The 16462-nt window shown below is 44.2% G+C and overlaps 1 long non-coding RNA gene across 1 annotated transcript in view; it reads left to right on the top strand.

Annotated features, from left to right (window-relative positions):
* LOC135204212 (uncharacterized) overlaps nucleotides 1–16462 on the top strand; it is a 72062-nt gene that overhangs the window by 41203 nt on the left and 14397 nt on the right. Inside the window, exon 2 of the long non-coding RNA XR_010312133.1 lies at nucleotides 16321–16414. This is a non-coding gene — a long non-coding RNA (uncharacterized LOC135204212). The remainder of the gene's footprint in view (nucleotides 1–16320; nucleotides 16415–16462) is intronic.

Here is a 16462-nt window from a genome sequence, read left to right as displayed (position 1 = left end):
GTGCAGTATTCTGTTTCATTTTCATATTACTTTTCACTGCTGTGCGGGGGTAGGGGGGAAGCGAAGGTCTGCCAGGAAGTCGTCGGAAAGCTCTCCCGCGACTCCCTTGGTATCCGATTCTTCGTCTTCTTTCCTGCCCCCCCGCTCAGCTTCCTCGTATTTTGTATTTGGGGTCTTCCTTCCGTTCGGTCGGTGGGGCATGTCTCCCCCCCGTGCGTGAGGGAACCCCTCTTACTAATCTGTCTGTGCTACCGCAGGTGCTACATCCGTAGGGAGACGACCTTGGACAGGTATGTCCACTACTGGCTGCAGGGCGTCCTAGCATCCACGATCTCGCGCGTCTACGAGGTCTGGGGCGGTGACCTTGGAGCGGTCTCCACTACAACCTTCACGGCCGCTTATGCTGCTTCCCCCCGCTGGTCTACACTCCCCATGCTGTGTCGGTGACGCCGTCTGCCGCTACTAGGGCCGGTCGCCGCCGTACCGAGGAGGGGTTATCCGCCGACCGGCCTTGTTAGTTGTCTTCTTGTTGTTGCCTGCCCCAGACTTCCACTGTTCCTAGCAGCTCGCCCCTGGACCGGCCGCCAGTACCCAGGTTTCCGCTGGCTGCCGATGATTCTACGAGGCGATGGCTGGGCCTGCCGTACCTGCCGCTGATGTGGTTTCTCGCTACTGGCTTGGCTGTCCCTTCTGTGTTTACCGCTGCCGCTGTTCCTGCCGCTCCTGAGCTGGTTGCTGTTCCTGTCGCTCCTGGTTCCTGCGCCTGTCCATGCTGGTCCTGCCCATGGGTGTCTTCCCCAGTCCCAGGTCCTTCCGGACAGGTGCAGTCGGGCCGTGTTGCTTCGGCAATAGGCCCGACTCCGGCCTGGATGGAGGACCTGACGACTGTCCTGCGTGAGCTGACGAAGAAGAGGAAGGTGTCATCTTCGTCTTCGTCTGCTGCTGCCTCTTCCCCTTCAACTTCTAAGGCCCATAAGCTGAAGAAGAAGAAGGCTGCCTCCCCCCCAAGAAGTCTCCTTCGGGAACTTCTAAGGGCCCGTCCCACCTCGGTGGGACGGGGGTTCCTTCTGCTGGTCCTCCTGCTCCTTCGGGAGCGGGGCCCGTCTCCCCTTCCGTAAGGAAGAGATAGACGGGGACCAGAGGAGTATCGGTTAGCACTGGTACTTCCTCGCCTGGTGCTAGCGGCGATGCCGCTACGCCAGGTTCCGGCTCGGTCTCTCGTTCGCGGGAGATCCGAGTGTACGCTCTCCCTCGGGAGACCGTGCAGCCAAAGTTTCGGCGTCAGAGTTCGCTCGGCGCCAAGACCGCGGCACGGAGCAGAAGGCTGGCGAGAATCCGCTCAGGTGACTCTCGCCAGGCCAGCGGCGCTCTCGCAGCGACCAGCTGGTAACCGGGGTTTTCCCCCTAAGAAGACTCCTTCGGGAACTTCGAAGGGCTCGTCTCACTCCGGTGTGACGGGGGGGGGTTCTTCTGCTGGTCCTCCTGTTCCTTCGGGAACGGGGCCCGTCTCCTCTTCTGAGAAGAAGAAGAAGACGGGGACCAAGGATGTGCTGGCTACCGCTGGTACACCCTCGCCTGGTCTTTGCAGTACTCGTCCGCGAGAAGTTCCGAGTGTACGGTCTCCTTCGGGTGACCGTGCAGCCAAAGTTAAGACGCCTGAGTTCGCTCAGCGTCATGACCGAGGCACGGAGCAGAAGACTGTCGAGAGCCGCTCAGGTGACTCTCGCCAGGCCAGCGGCCGCTCTCGTAGCGACCAGCACTGGGTGGACGTGACGGTCCTCTGACCGACCACGGGTTGAGGCTGGGAAGAGGTCCCCCAGGTCCCCTCGACCGACGGTACCAGCCTCGGCTGGTACCAGCGGTTTGACGTGCCGCGAGGACGCTCACCGTCTCATCCGCGAAAGTGAGCTCTGCAGGTCACTGACCGCCGCTCCCACAGGGACCGGGCGGATACGGTAACCAGCGCAGCTCGTCTGACGCACGGGGACGAGGTCGACGTGCTCAGTCGAGCCGCACTCGCCACAGTGAGCGGCACGGCCAGGCCTGCAGAGCGATCCCCACCAGCGGGCGTTGGTGATCGGCTGCTGCCCCCACGTACTCTGGTCCATGCCAGCGAGCGGGGGGTTGGAGCGTCAGGTCTGTCTCTCCACTACCTTCAACTTCCTCGGGCTACACTGGGAAGAGCGAGGTAGTTAGGAGTGATCGTGAGAGGTGCGCCGCTCACGATCCCGTCACGACGCCGCACATGCCACGTATGGTCTTAGGACCAACCAGGACGTACGCGCAAGTGATTGGAGGCGACCGTCAGGGGGGGGGGGGGGGGTAGCGTCAGTTCTGTCTCTCCGATACCTTCAACTTCCTCGGCATACGCCAGGAAGAGCGAGGTATATAGGAGTGATCGTGAGAGATGCGCCGCTCACGATCCCGTCACGACGCCGCACGTGCCAGGTATGGTCTTAGGACCAGCCAGGACGTACGCGCAAGTGATTGGAGGCAACCGTCAAGGATCTGTTGTTGGTCCTTCTTCTGAAGGAGGAGGGTCTTGGGAGCTGCTCCTGTTGGAGGGACTGGACGGTCCTACTCCTCAAGACGCTGTAACTTCCGAGATTCAGAGTAACTTTGCCCAGGTTATTGCACTGATTCGTCAGCACAACGACCTGGGGAAGGATCGCCGCTCCCACCAGCAGAGCCCATGTCTCTGCTCGAGTCGTTTTGGGGCCCGAGAGGGAACCCAAACCGACGGTGGGTTTGCCGCGATCGGAGCTTGCTGATTCTGTCTTGAACCAGAGTCTCTCGTCTCCGGACAAGAAGGCTCTCTCAGTTCTGGCCGGTCGATCAAGCTACTTCCACCTCCTCTACTGCGACAGCGGCGTTTCTACGTGTCTTCGGACACCGTATTTAAATACTCCTTCGGTCCTCCTGAGAGGTTTCGACCTTCGGACAGAGGACTGGAATGGGCGGGGGAAAGTCCGGTGAGGACGGTATCGGCTCTCTCCTGTCAGGTGTCGATCAGCCCCACCCAGACGACGTTTCACAGTGGCGGCAGACCCTTACCTACAGTGAGAGTTCGTAACCTCCTCGGGGAAAACGTTTTCTCCTGACGATGACGTTTTCCCAGACTCTGAGAGGCCATCGCCGCAAGGCGATGGCTGCTCCTACTCTTCTCCAACTGCTAGTTCCACTGGGAAGGCGAGCGAGTATCCAATTCCTCCCCCACCATTCCCTCTCTCCTTACGGCTACGAGGAAAGGGGAGGGATCCTACAGAGATTTCTCTGTAGGATCCCACGTTGGGGACTGCGCTACCAGGGGACCTTCGGGTCCTACCTGACGTAAGCCCCGGTCGTTGAGGAGGGATCCTGCCCCATTCTCGATTTCTACGGGAATCGAGAGGACGACCAGCCGATATCGTTTGACGAATTCGGTGGGGGTTTCGCAGACTGCATAGAATTCTACTGGAATTTCTAGCGCATTCAGTGTTCGAGTTTCTTACGATCTCCAAACACTTAGGCGAGACCACGGTCCAAAGTGAGCGAGACGAGAATCCCACCGATATGTTACACGATAATCGGGAACCTCGCCTATGCTCGAATTCCTGGAATTTCTAGCATTAGGAAGAAGACTGCTGCTGAAAGAAGACTATCTCACAGTAGGCGACCAACCTGAATAGAGAAGAACGGACGGAATATCCAGTTTGGCTTGAACTATCGTCTTAGTATTCTGTTCACCATTGAAGCTTTCCTTCGAGGAAGACTTCTTCACTCTCTTTGATAGAGACCGAAGGTGGTCGATCTCCAAATTCCGTTATTTTGTTTTCTTGAAGGAAAGAATTTAGGATGGAGATCGTTTGTTCAAGAATCCTTACAAATATTACTACGTATATTAACCTCGCGACATGATTCTGCTAAGCAGTTGAATAGTCCGAGGGGTAGGCGCATATCCTGGTTTTATTCTACGGATTGCGACTTAGACGAAAAGTATTCTAATTGAACTGCAACTCGGGGTTGCCTGCAACCTCCCAGGAGTTTCCAGTTTCAATTTTATATACTTATGGTGTTGTCACAACAACACCATTTAAGCTTTTATATTTACCGGAAATTCGTTTCGCATAAATAATGCTCGAGCATACTTATGCTCGGTGGTTCTAGCCGAACGCATTCCTTCGTGGAAAGGATTACTTGGCAAACTCAGGATGACGAGTCAGCGACAGCTACTGCAATTATTGAATTGCCCGAGGCATTTCAGTACCAGCTGCCGCTTCGAGATAGACGGTTGGTTAGTCTTTCTCACCTGCTTTGATTGAATACCAACCGTATCTCTGCCCAACATTCACGGACTTAAGTCTCTGATTAACGGGGATTCTCGCATACATGAATGACCATCTACTGCTGTGACGCTAGTATTCATCGTCTTCGGTATTGCGAGAATTTTAAACAGAGATATCTATTCGACTCTCATCTTTCTGTTTACCGCACGGTAACAGAATTCTGTAATAGTCTCTTGCTGCATCGTATCTCGATAATGCGAATGATTTTTGCGGAATCTGAGTTTGTCCTCAAAATATCTTGTATTCGGAGGTGTGCAATTGTTCATTGTTCACCCCGGATTAGCAGATGTATTGAAAGACATCGCTACTCCCACACCTGCCACTCTACTTCCAAACGTTCAGCCCATGAGAAGCAGTTCTTCAGGCGGCTCTCCCCTGTGTTTCATTACTGAAGAACGCCCGCTTTCACTGCACACCGGACAGCAATGAAATTGGTGGTTAGCGTTTTCAGTCATTTGTAAGCACAGGTTTAGAATCTTGAGATTCCTTCTCTCGATTCAGCTGGAAGACGTAGGTTGCATTCATTGCCTACCTTCGTCTTCAACGTCACATAGTGTTGTTTCTCCTTAAGCTGAGACTCAACGTCTATGAGATTTTCTTGCCATCAGGGACCTCGGTCTTTTAAAGGCAATTGACTTTCGCCTTTTGAGCTTATGCATTAAGAGAATCATCGCCGCGCCGTCCGGCATCGGTGACTAACAAATATTTTATTTGTTTGGTCTCTCAGCATAACTCTTTAAAATGCGAAGGTCACGTGACTTACCCGGATGCTTGGACAACTTGCCTCTACTACTGATTCCGAACCAGTCAGTCGGCAGCTGTCAGAGCGCCCGAGTCAGTTACGAAATATGCTGTGGACTTAGTTCGGTTGTTCCAGAGCAATCATTACTTCGTCTTAATAGCTTGTCAGTATGAGTACTGTACATAACCAAAGTCGAGAAGAGGGATAGGTCATACGACTATCCCCTTCTTTTCGTCTTAGGTAACTGCATGACTTCTCTTGAGAAGTCAAGCACAAAGGGATGGGGATTTTGTGACGCTCGATTTTCGTACCGATCTTCGTAGCGAAGACTCAGAACCCTTCGGTAACTGACGATTGGTTCGAGTCCTTCACAATACCCTCCCTAATGGACTTCACCGCCTCCGATACGAAGGCTATGCTGCTTTGTCCTGTGAAGGCGCGACGGAGCTGTCTGAAGAAACTCGACCCAGGATGAGTGTGGACGCCTCTTCATCATTCTCTCGCGTTTCCGCAAGAACTTCTCCGTGGCGCAGGTAAAATGAAGGCAGGCGCCTGGTCCAACCGGACCGCATGCACCTCCTTCTACCTTCGGGATATTGCCCACATTTTGTTCCTTGGATCTTTTTCCTTGGGAACCGTGGTGGTTGCTCAACACGTTGTGTAGTTAACCCAGACCCTCGCAGGCTGAACAGCATCGAGTCCTGGTGTGACCGTAAGAATGGATGAGGAATGAGAGTGTGACTGGCTCCTCTTCCCATCTTTTTCTTCCCTCTACCTCTGGGTAGGAAACACGGTCGTCACCCACCTGCTGGGTAAGGACGAGATGCAGGTGAGCTACTCATAGAGCACCATCCTATCCCTTTCTTTCAGTAGGGATAGGAGTAAATATCCACCACTTCCTCCAACAAGGGGGAGGAAGTGGATGCCAATTTTGAGACAAACCCATCATTTTATGATTGTCTCTTGCAAACAGGAACAAGTTCTTGCTTGCTGGTACGAAGAGATACGCTTGCCTCTCTCTTAGTACTTGGCCCAGAGGTCTGACCATTGATCCTGCGGTGCACACCCCGATCAATCGGACAGAGGTTTGGATCCCTCCCTTGCTCTACGACCAGGGAGGCACTCCAGGGTTGGACGAACACCAGTCTGTTCACCAAAAAGACTCGGATTCCTCCCACCAAGAAGTGAGTCTTCCTATTGTTAAAGGGACCGAGGGTTTGTATTACGTATCGGAACAAATGACAATTTGTCGAAAATTGCATTTTTCCTAACTATACAACCTGAGGTCCTTTACATATAGTCCCACCTCATGCCACCCCTCACTCTGCAACTTTTTGCATGGGCCTAAAGCAAAAGTGATTCTTCACTGTGCACGATCGGACAAGCAGTTAACTACCGTTCTCCCCTTGTTCGAAGCTTACGACCGTCCCAGCTGCCGCTAGTTACCTTCCTATTGTTAAAGGACCTCAGGTTTGTATAGTTAGGAAAAAATGCAATTTTCGACAAATTGTCATTTTAGTGCGCCCAGGTGTTGGATATATCCGTGAACGCTGTGTAACTCTCGTGATTCCTGGAAAGAACCTTTCATTGGATGAGGGGATGATGCCTTACAAAGGACGTCTAAGCATCAAAGTGTATAACCCAAACCAAGAAGCCGAAGAAATATGGCGTGAAATTTTTTTTTATTATTACCGAGGCCAACACTGGCTACGTCGTGGACTTTTCGGTGTATTCCGGGGTCTTCTCCACGTTACGTGACACTGTCTTCGGGCTTGTGGATCGTTTCCGTAACCAGGGATACCACCTGTTTATGGATAATTATTATAACTCGGTATCCCTTGCCCAGGAACTATGAAGCAGGTGTACACGTCAGTGGTACCCTTCAGTTGGTGCGTGGGGCCCCAAATTCCCTCAAGAGGTTTGCTAGCCATCCGCAACATCTGGCAAGAGGAGAGACACAGTGGCGGCGGAAGGGAGCTGTCTTTGTCATCTGTTGGAAGGGTGTCCGACTCGTCCCCATGATTTCGACGAGCCATGAACCTTGTCCAAAGGGAGGAGAATCGTGCAGTGGAAGGAAGACACGTCGACAGGGCCGAGTTGTGTATGAGGAGTTTCGTTTAGAGCGCCCTACCGTCATTGGGCACTACAACAGGCACATGGGAGAGTTGATCGCTTTGATCAGCTCATCCAGTATTATCCCTTCGACCAGGAGAACCAGGAGGTGGACACAAAAGCTCCTCAAATACATCCTTCAGTTGGCCCTCCAAAATGCCTACATACTGTACTGTGGGTACCGCGGTGACAATCTTCCGAGGTTGTCCCACATACAGTTCCTAGAGGTAGCCGGGAATGCCCTCATCAACTTTGATCCCGATGAGTGGCCTTCCATCACTGGCCCCCTGCCCCGAGCTGTAGATCTCCCCATACAGGAAAGGGCAGACCTAAGGGGTGCTTACTTCGGTCATAGAGGTGCTAACGCCCTGCTGCCGCCGCCACTGCTGCCGACGCCCCTGCTGCTGGCGCCCCTGCTGCCGCCGCCCCTGCTGCCGCCGCCCCTGCTGCCGCCGCCCCTGCTGCCGCCCCTGCCCGCACCACCCCTTCTCATCAGGTAGTGGACCCTCCGTGTCGGCTGATACCAGGGGATCACACACTGGATCTCCTAGAAGGGCGCAGGCAGAAACGGTTGCCAGGGGGTGTGCCCATATGAATTTGGTGCAGAAGGAGAGAAAAAAACTACCCGGTTTCCTTCTGTCGCACCTGCAAGATAGCTCTATGCAGGTTCGGGGAGTGTGACCGCAAATACCACAGTGCGGTCTTCTATTGGAGTGCGACTCAGCGGCGGTCAGGGGAGGGCTCACGGGACCGCGCCCTATCCCAGCAGCCGTAAGGGCCGCGCGTCTCCCTCCATCCACCTGTACCTCGTCATGTCGAGAGGAAAAAAATGCAAGACTCTTCAATGGAGGAGGGAGAAAACAAGAATAGAACGAAGAGTCAGGATTAGGAGTGAGTATTCTGCATTTGTTTTATATTTATTTTTTCATTTATTATTTCAAGTTGTTATATCCCCATATCTATGCATGAATACGATATTTCATTGTATGCAAAAAGAAAAGTGTCACCTGCATTCCTTTTATTTATGTATTCGTACCAGAATTGGAAAATGTAATAAATAAAGGAACACATACATTATATCTATATATATATATATATATATATATATATATATATATATATCATATTTTTTTTTTTATATATATATATATATATATATATATATATATTTCTTATTTTTTTTTTATGTTGGTATTTTTGGGTAAGCAAAATACATAAGTCTAGTAATCTTTCAGTCATTTATCTCATTTTGAAACAAATTTGAAGTCTCTAGAACAATATTGTGATTTATGGTGAATTTTTGAAAAAAATATATTTCTTCCCTCCGCGCGCCGCTTCGCGGCCGAAAAACTCCGAAATGTGTACATCGCGTTATCCTAATATTTGCTCCTTTCCATATTAGCCGTTTTATAGAGTTTCATATATCAAAATGTGCGCAAATTCATGAAGAATACAATAAAAAATAATTGAATGTTTTAGCTTTTCTCATTTCTGAAATATGTGCATATAAATCACGATGATTGGGAAAAAAACTAGTTACGGTCAACTTTGACGCAACCGAAATGGTCAAAAAACGTAATTGTAAGCTAAAACTCTTACGGCCTAGTAATATCCAGTCATTTATCTTCATTTTGAAACAAATTTGAAGTCTCTAGAACAATATTGTGATTTATGGTGAATTTTTGAAAAAAATATTTTTCTTCCCTCCGCGCGCCGCTTCGCGGCCGAAAATCTCCGAAATGCGTACATCGCATTATCCTAATATTTGCTCCTTTTCATATTAGCCGTTTTATAGAGTTTCATATATCAATGAATGTGCGCAAATTCATGAAGAATACAATAAAAAATAATTGAATGTTGTAGCTTTTCTCATTTCTGAAATATGGGCATATAAATCACGATGATTGGGAAAAAAAACTACGTACGGTCAACTTTGACGCAACCGAAATGGTCGAAAAACGTAATTGTAAGCTAAAACTCTTACGGCCTAGTAATATTCAGTCATTTATCTTCATTTTGAAACAAATTCGAAGTCTCTAGAACAATATTGTGATTTATGGCGAATTTAAAAAAAATATATTTTTCTTCCCTCCGCGCGCTGCTTCGCGGCCGAAAATCTCCGAAATGTGTACATCGCGTTATCCTAGTATTTGCTCCTTTTCATATTAGCCGTTTTATAGAGTTTTTCATATATCAAAAATGTGCGCAAATCATGAAGAATACAATAAAAAATAATTGAATGTTGTAGCTTTTTCTCATTTCTGAAATATGGGCATATAAATCACGATGATTGGGAAAAAAACTACGAACGGTCAACTTTGACCGCAACCGAATGGTCGAAAAACGTAATTGTAAGCTAAAACTCTACGGCCTAGTAAATATCCAGTCATTTATCTTCATTTTGAAAACAATTCGAAGTCTCTAAAAGAACAATATTGTGATTTATGGTGAATTTTTGAAAAAAATATTTTTCCCTCCGCGCGCCGCTTCGCGGCCGAAAATCTCCTAAATGTGTACATCGCATTATCCTAATATTTGCTCCTCTTCATATTAGCCGTTTTGTAGAGTTTCATATATCAAAATGTGCGCAAATTCATGAAGAATACAATAAAAAATAATTGAATGTTGTAGCTTTTCTCATTTCTGAAATATGGCCTATAAATCACGATGATTGGGAAAAAAACTACGTACGGTTAACTTTGACGCAACCGAAATGGTCAAAAAACGTAATTGTAAGCTAAAACTCTTACGGCCTAGTAATATCCAGTCATTTATCTTCATTTTGAAACAAATTCAAAGTCTCTAGAACAATATTGTGATTTATGGTAAATTTTTGAAAAAATATTTTTCTTCCCTCCGCGCGCGCTTCGCGGCCGAAAATCTCCGAATGTGTACATCGCATTATCCTAATATTTGCTCCTTTTCATATTAGCCGTTTTATAAAGTTTTATATATCAAAATGTGCACAAATATGTGAAGAATACAATAAAAAATAATTGAATGTTGTAGCTTTTCTCATCTCCGAAATATGTGCATATAAAAAAATATATAAAAATTTCGACATTCGGTCAACTTTAACTCGTCCGAAATGGTCAAAATCTGCAATTCTAATCTAAAACTCTTACAGTATCGTAATATTCAATCATTTTTATTCATTTTGAAACAAATTGGTAGTCTCTAGAACAATATTTAAATTTACGGTGAATTTTTGAAAATTACATTATTTTTTTACGTCCGCGCATTACGAATTCGTACATCATTTTGTGATAATATTTTTCCGGTGTTGCTTTTATTGTTTTACAATGTATTATATATCAAAATGATTGCAATTTAGTGTACAATACAACGAAAAAAAATAAATCGTTAGCTTTTACCGTTTTTTTGCACAGCGTGATTTTAATACAATTATGTATGAATTTTTTTTTTCGCTACCATATATCGCATTATTTACATATGATAATGATGTTATTTTTCATTTCTGATGATTGCATACTAAACTTCAGGCAATGACAAAAAAAGGAGCCAAAAATGAACTTAATCTTCAAAACTAAGCACGCTGTGATTTTTTTAAAAAATTATTTTTTCCGCTCACTCAACACCGGCTCCGGCATTCGGGGGAGTTTTTAATTTTTACCGCTTCGGCGTTTAAGGGTTAATAGGATAGTCGTAGATTATGAACTTAAAATGTACTAGTGAGTTAACGATACCTAGCCCTTCCTTGCCTATTACTGCGTATTTTACTTTCAGAGGGCTTTAGTTTACGTGAATAAAAAGCTTTATCATATTGCTGAAGTAGTACCCCTCTTACCCCTTGGTCTGAGGCGTCTGTTGCTATAAAAAAAAAATTCCTTATTTAAATCAGGGATTTTTAAGTTAGGTGAGCTGCATTATTCCGCTTTTAAGATATTGAACGCCTGTTGATGCTTTTCAGACCATAATAAATCTACGCCCTTCTTCGTAAGATCTGTTAAAGGAGCTGTCATGATTGAAGAGTTACATATTTACATACGATTGTAATACCCACTACAGCGCAAAAGTGTTGTATCCCCCTTACGTTAATAGGTACCGGAAGTTATGAATAGCCGACACCTTACTATGGACTACTTTAAGACCTTGACTAGACACATAAAACCTAGATAAACATGTTCGGTTTTTTAAAACTCACATTTAGATATTTTACTCTGAGATTATTTGTCTTTGTCTCTGTAGCACTAGCTCTAGTTTATGTGAATGTACTTCTAAGGTATTTAGAAAAGATTACAAGACCAACCAATAGGCATGTTGGGTATCCCCTAAAAGTCTCCAAACACTATATGTATTGTAATTGGGGCGCAACGTAATCCGGAGGCATACGTAAAAATTGATAATGTCCCCTGAGTGTGCTGAAAACGGTGTATGAGGTACAATCACTTAGGTAATGGTATCTGGTAAAAGCCTTTAAGTAAGTCCAAGCTGGTGAAAAATTTATTCTAACCTAACAGAGATAAGATGTCGTCGGTACATGGCACTGGAAACTATCGGGAGTCGTTTCCTTGTTTAAGTGACAGAAATCTACGCAGATACGCCAAGTCCGATCTTTTATGGCATGACGTTTGAGGGAAAAATTATATGGGCTTATTTGATTTCCTAATGACTCCTATTACTAACATTTTTCAACTTCGTCATTTATCTCTATTTTGAAATTTCATTGGGGTTCTATACGAAGGTACGTATATAGCTTTATGTTTGTCCTTAGACCGTATTTTGTTTTCAATGACATCCGTTTTTCTCCCAGAGATCACTCGCTAGTGGAGAAACTTCCTGGTATTCAGATAAAAGATAAAAAAAAATTTCTGCTGAATCACCTCTGCTTGAATGACTTTACGGATATTACTTTAGATAGAGTATAAGAGAGATTCATCTACGACTGGTTGGGCGTGATTAAAAATTAGCAATAATAAAAAATGCGATATTTATATGTATAGGTTTTGTGGATTACTAGATTAACTTGTTGCTGTGAGTCAAGTGTATATAGGGCTTTGTTCGCGGAAATCGTTATATTTCAGAGTGTCGGGAAGGATTAAAATTTCAGATCCCAGCAAAGTCTTTTTACACGCACTAAGACATTCGAGGGTGCATGCTTCTCGAGATTTTGCGTGCAAACTGCGACTGCGGTTGTGGGAGAATTCTGTTGGGTCATTTGAACAATGTTACGATTTGTGAGACAAATGTATGGTTCCTCTATATAAGTTATTATTTGATTAACTGTTTTTTTTTTGTTGTTGTTCAAAACGGATTTTAATATGTTTGAAGGTTTATAGAATTTTCCTTTGATAAACACGCCTTATTTTGCAGGAGGTAAGATAATGTTTTGTATACCCCTAGATGGATATCTTACAATTACTCTAGATACAGATCAATGTTTTTTATAACTATAGAGGTATCTGTAAGCACTCGCTTATCTGGACTTCTCATTAGGGAAGTTCGAAAAACAGACGGTGAGACCGTAAATACAGGATATTACGTGGACTAAAGGCATAAAAACAAGATATTCTAATTTTTACGGCGCATACAGTCGGGCTTAATCCACCACTACTTATAATAACTTATGTATTAAAAAAAACGAGAACCTGCTCTGATTACTTGATACGGTCGTGTGATTCATAGGGAAATTCCTTTTTAATTCAAAAAGGTATTGGCATGAAAAAAAAAGGTATGGTATAAATGATCCAACATCATTTTTCCTCTCCGCTGAAGTCGCTTATGTGGAATGTGCTTTGCTTTGAACACTCGGCAGATTTAACTGACCCTGACCGTCTGACTAGATGACACAGTAACCAAGTCTGCTTAAGCACGATTTGTTTGATTCTGATATTTAGGGCTACTGTTTACCATTGGCAACGTATTGTGTGTTTTTAGCATTCTGTTGTTGGTTACGTATAAAGCAACGAACGTATGAATGACAAACTATTAGGAACTGAGCGATTACTATTAAGACAAGTTATCTCTACTGCATTCAATATTAACTGTTTGTACTTGCTGTTGTTACTAAAATTTGAAATAGTGAGGGATCCTGGTCAGCGCATTTAGCCTAATGAAAGTTTTTTATAGACATGTTATTCCTTGCAATCCAGCCGTATTTTTAAAGTTAAGTTGAGTCACTGAGGTTTGATATTTTACGCATAACCAAAGGCTGAAACTGTGATTGGGACATTGCAGAGGAGCATTTATTGTCATGACCCAAAATAGTGTTAACTCTAATTTATCCAGATTTGTACGGGTCTCACTTGTTTTTGTGTGTTTTCTAATCACTACGGTGCCTAACGACCCTATCCATGCATCTGTATAAATACAGACGTCCACTGCGTAAACGCATATTCACTGTTTAATATGATTTGTTACGTAAAGGATTAATAATCACCCAAAATGATAAAATTAAGACAGTATATGATTATGATATTTCAGTAGAACTTCTGGAAACAGAAACTTAAAGATAAAAACTCGCAGTAGCGAAATCTCTATGATGTAGATAATTTCTGTAAAAAAGTAAGATTAAGAATGTCTCGTAACTTCAGCCACAGGAATAACGAAATTCGACCTGCAAAGGAAACACTCAAAGTTACTCCAAATGAATAAAAAGGTTGTACTTAGCTTGATTTTATGGGAAGTCACGGTGTTCCGATAACGACACACGGCCTTGGCCCTCCTCTGTTTAGCGGATGACCTGGTTTGGCTTCAGTTTCCCCCGTGCTCGTTGTTTGGATGATTCGAGCCCTTGAAGATCCGATGCTGCAGACACGTTCGGTTTGTTTCTTGAAGTGCCGGAAATGCTCAATAATGATGTTTTCTTGAATGATTCTAATGAGAGACGAAGCTTGCGTTGCCGTAGGAAAAAGACACGTCGGGTTTGTTTCTTGAAGTTATTCACTACTGAAATTGCTCACTAAACGATGATAATAAGTTGCTTGAAGAATCTGTTGCTTTCGTCGTCGTTGACTTCTGATGATACATTATTCGTTATTCTTCGGAAGACGTTGAAGAGTTCTTGTTGTTTTCTGAAGTCGCTCACTAAACGATGATACTAAGTTGCTTGAAGAATCTCTTGCTTTCGTCGTCATTGACTTCTGATGATACATTATTCATTATTCTGGTTTTTCTTCGGAAGACGTTGTAGAGTTCTTTTGGTAATCTGCCACCAATATTAGGGCTGTTGCCTTGTATAATAAGGCGCCCTAAGAGGTAATGTTAGACTTGCGATAATCTTTCGCTAAGTCGGTTTGTTATGCACTTCCATACTCACTGGAGTGTCTTGGGGTTTGTAGATCACTTACGAAGTCGGTATTATCTTCTTTGGTTATGACAACGATGTGTTAAACTCATGATGATTCGGCAATGATGTGAGGTTCTAGTAGAAAACAAGAAGTATAAAAAAATACTTATAGTATTCTCTGAGATTACATGATGAAGTTCAGAGGGGATTTGTACAGGTCTTCTAATGACGATGGCTTGATCGCTTCTGCCAACGATGATGGCTAATTCCACTCAGTCTACCATCTCGGTTACAAGTCATAAAGGAAGCAGACAGTAGCTCGAACATATGAACATACATACAAATGAGACACACTACAGATCACGTAGGCCGTTTGAATTATAGGTCACGGTAGTTGTCTCAAGCAGGGAGCTTGAACTAATGTTTCAAAACAAATGAATGACTACAGGTGACGGCATGTCAACTTAGCCTACTTGTATGTATCTGTCATCTTAGCGTCTCTGGTCTGATCACATTCCTGCAAGCAATCTGGTTGACCTCTTTAGTTTTAGTTTTTTATATATATGGAATAACATTCCATATTTTTATTATGTAATCACTTACACATGGACTGTCTCATCTTGTTTGGCACTTAATGGGATGACCTCTTGTTTTCCTTTGTTCCTGAGTTTGTGACAAAAACTCAGAGCCCATATGAGATTTCATTAACTATACATAATCTGATTGAGACTTTTGTTATGCCAGGTTTGTGGTACTCAGCTGTGGACAGCTTCTCTTTGGCTTTGTTAGGTGATAAAGAGGCACATGTGACATCTTTGAGGAGAAAATTAGTTTCCTTACTTGTATGAGAGCTCATGAACTCGGGGACATGAGGCTGTCCCTCACTTCTCAGATGAAATTTTGGTATTTTAGGTAATGAGGCTAGATGTCTGGCATACTTTCTCCCTAGGACTTGCAGTGGCTGCTCAGCAGGTTGTGTAGGCACCAAGCTCAGATCAAATAGAAAAGTATCTTGTCTGAATACAGTACTGTATACTTGACCCTAGTGGAAGTCTGAAGGTTTCAATGTGGAGTGACTGGACTAACTTTCCAACTTTCCGTCATTCCTCTTTTTTTAAGAGCAGCATCTTGGTTAGAGTACCTGCTGGAGTTGAACAAGATACTGATAACTACTTTTTGATATATGCAGTACAGTCTTAGATAAGCCTGAGAAGTTAACCTCTGTTGGGCCAGGTGGTATAGTAGAGCATATTTTTAAACCATTGCTTGGAAATAGCCAGAATTAACTTTCCTTCATGAAATCCACTTAAGGGATATGTCTTGGTTCTCTGAAAAATTTTCCTTACTCGAATATCCTCCTGTTAGTAGTTGTTACTCTATCCCAGGGCCCAATAGCTTTGATGACCCATTTACCATACCTGATAGGAGGATACATCCTCTGCTTTCATGCACATTTCCAGGTGGATTCAGCTCCAAGCAGTTGCCAAGATGATCTCCCACCAAAGAAGTAAGTTTCCTGTATTAAAGCCAATGCTTTATATATCTGTAAGAGCAGTTTTTTCTGAATGAATTTGTGTTTTTTCCTAGGTACAAAACAGAGCCTTATATAAATCAAACCAACCTCACACATCCCACTTGGTCTCTATGGCCAAAGGGGAAATGAATGATGATGGAAGGTGAATGAAGGGTGTTCCCCCATTCACTCCTCCCTCCCCTATAGCCACCAGTCAATAATCTTATTACTGAGTTCAGTGACTACTCCAGCTCATACTGAAGAATACTTCTGTAGAAAGGCTTTGGTTGGTAGACTGAGAAAAAATGCAAATTATTTAAAAGTAATAAATTATTTATATTACCATTTATCTCTAACAATTGTTACATTATATTTTCAGGCATACTGCTGGAGAATTTAGAAACACAATTTTGTCAGATAGTAACTTAAGATTAGAACAAAATTATGGAAAAAATAAGCTCCAATATTAATAGGTATGTTAAATATAGTACATTTCCTTTACCTATTTTTAAGTATTTTGG

The sequence above is a fragment of the Macrobrachium nipponense genome, chromosome 24 (assembly GCF_015104395.2).
Source record: "Macrobrachium nipponense isolate FS-2020 chromosome 24, ASM1510439v2, whole genome shotgun sequence".
Classification (NCBI taxonomy): Eukaryota; Metazoa; Arthropoda; class Malacostraca; order Decapoda; family Palaemonidae; genus Macrobrachium; species Macrobrachium nipponense.
Note: the sequence above shows the minus strand (reverse complement) of the source record. Positions and strands in the feature narration are given on the sequence as shown.